Genomic DNA, 2,500 nt, shown 5'->3' on the forward strand with positions numbered 1-2,500 from the left:
ATTTTTTTTTTTTTTTTTTTTTTTTTTTTTTTTTTTTTTGATATACCGAAGAATGAACAAGAAGACCGAGGCATCCAAAAAATTTTTTTTTTTTTTTCTCCGATATACCAAAGCAAGAACAAGAAGACCGAGGCATCAAATTTTTTTTTTTTTTTTTTTTTTTTTTTTTTTTTTTTTTTCGATAAATCCAACCGAGAACAAGAAGACCGAGGCATCCAAAATTTTTTTTTTTTTTTTTTCTTTCCCATATACCAGAGAAAGAACATGAAGACCGAGGCAACCAACAAAAAATAATTTTTTTTTTCTCTTTCCCGGAATTTTTTTTTTTTTTTTTCGAAATAGCCGAGAAAGAATATGAAGACCGAGGCATCCAACAAAAAAATTTTTTTTTTTTTTTTTCCTAATCTACCCAAGCAAAACAAATAGAAGACCGAGGCATCCAAAAAAATTTTTTTTTTTTTTTTTTTTTTCGAAAAATTTTTTTTCACAAAAACTTTTTTTTTTTTTTTTCCCCAAAAAATTTTTTTTTTCGTTCCAAGCTAACCAAGACATCTACTATTCACTAGTAGAGCAATCGAGACTGCAAAGCAAGCAATGGCCTTACTTGCAGCTCTTGGTGCTGAGAACTCCCCCCCCCTATAGTAGTCTTAAGTAAAACCACAGCTCTGACAGGAGTAGATATTGCATGCGAGCGAGGAGTCGTAATGGGCAAAATTGACTCGGGGGACCTCCAAATCGAATTCCGTTTCGAGCAAAACACTTCTTAGGCTTCAAGGAAGCTCCCATAAAATTTCCAAACCCAAACTCCAAACTTCATTTTTTAGCCTACAATGCCCACGTGCACGCCGGTGTGCACGCAGGGGTGCTTGAGCATGCGGGAGAGGAGCCATAATGGGCAACATTGACTCGGGGGACCTCCAAATCGAAATCCGTCTCGAGCAAAACACTTCTTAAGCTTCTAGGAAGCTCCCATAAAACTTCCAAACCCAAACTCCAAACTTTATTTCTTAGCATACAATGCCCACGTGCACGCCGGGGTGCTTGAGCGTGCGGGCGAGGAGCCATAATGGGCAACATTGACTCGGGGGACCTCCAAATCGAAATCCGTCTCGAGCAAAACACTTCTTAAGCTTCAAGGAAGCTCCCATAAAACTTCCAAACCCAAACTCCAAACTTTATTTTTTAGCATACAATGCCCACGTGCACGCAGGGGTGCGTGAGCATGCGGGAGAGGAGCCATAATGGGCAACATTGACTCGGGGGACCTCCAAATCGAAATCCGTCTCGAGCAAAACACTTCTTAAGCTTCTAGGAAGCTCCCATAAAATTTTCAAACCCAAACTCCAAACTTCATTTTTTAGCATACGATGCCCCCGTGCACGCGGGGGTGCTTGAGCGTGCGGGGGAGGAGTCATAATGGGCAAAACTAACTCGGGGGATCTCCAAATCAAAATCCGTCTCGAGCAAAGCAGTTCTTAGGCTTCTAGGAAGCTCCCATAAAATTTCCGAACCCAAACTCCAAACTTCATTTTTTAGCATACTATGCCCACGTGCACGCCGGGGTGCACGAGCGTGCGGGCGAGGAGTCGTAATGGGCAAAATTAACTCGGGGGACCTCCAAATCGAAATCCGTCTCGAGCAAAGCATTTCTTAGGCTTCTAGGAAGTTCCCGTAAAATTTTCAAACCCAAACTCCAAACTTCATTTTTTAGCACACAATGCCCACGTGCACGCGGGGGTGCTTAAGCGTGCGGGCGAGGAGTCATAATGGGCAAAATTAACTCGGGGGACCTCCAAATCGAAATCCGTCTCGAGCAAAGCACTTCTTAGGCTTCTAGGAAGCTCCCATAAAATTTCCAAACCCAAACTCCAAACTTCATTTTTTAGCATACGATGCCCCCGTGCACGCGGGGGTGCTTGAGCGTGCGGGGGAGGAGTCATAATGGGCAAAACTAACTCGGGGGATCTCCAAATCAAAATCCGTCTCGAGCAAAGCAGTTCTTAGGCTTCTAGGAAGCTCCCATAAAATTTCCGAACCCAAACTCCAAACTTCATTTTTTAGCATACTATGCCCACGTGCACGCCGGGGTGCACGAGCGTGCGGGCGAGGAGTCGTAATGGGCAAAATTAACTCGGGGGACCTCCAAATCGAAATCCGTCTCGAGCAAAGCATTTCTTAGGCTTCTAGGAAGTTCCCGTAAAATTTTCAAACCCAAACTCCAAACTTCATTTTTTAGCATACGATGCCCACGTGCGCGCCGGTGTGCACGTCGGGGTGCACGAGCGTGCGGGCGAGGAGCCGTAATTGGCAAAATTAACACGGCGGACCTCCAAATCGAAATCCGTCTCGAGCAAAGCATTTCTTAGGCTTCTAGGAAGTTCCCGTAAAATTTTCAAACCCAAACTCCAAACTTCATTTTTTAGCATACGATGCCCACGTGCACGCCGGTGTGCACGAGCATGCGGGCGAGGAGTCATAAAGGGCAAACTTAACTCGGGGG

Source organism: Cornus florida, unplaced genomic scaffold (genome assembly GCF_030987335.1).
Source record: "Cornus florida cultivar Cherokee Brave unplaced genomic scaffold, ASM3098733v1 CherokeeBrave_3.0.0_Hap2_scaffold_4, whole genome shotgun sequence".
Lineage (NCBI taxonomy): Eukaryota > Viridiplantae > Streptophyta > Magnoliopsida > Cornales > Cornaceae > Cornus > Cornus florida.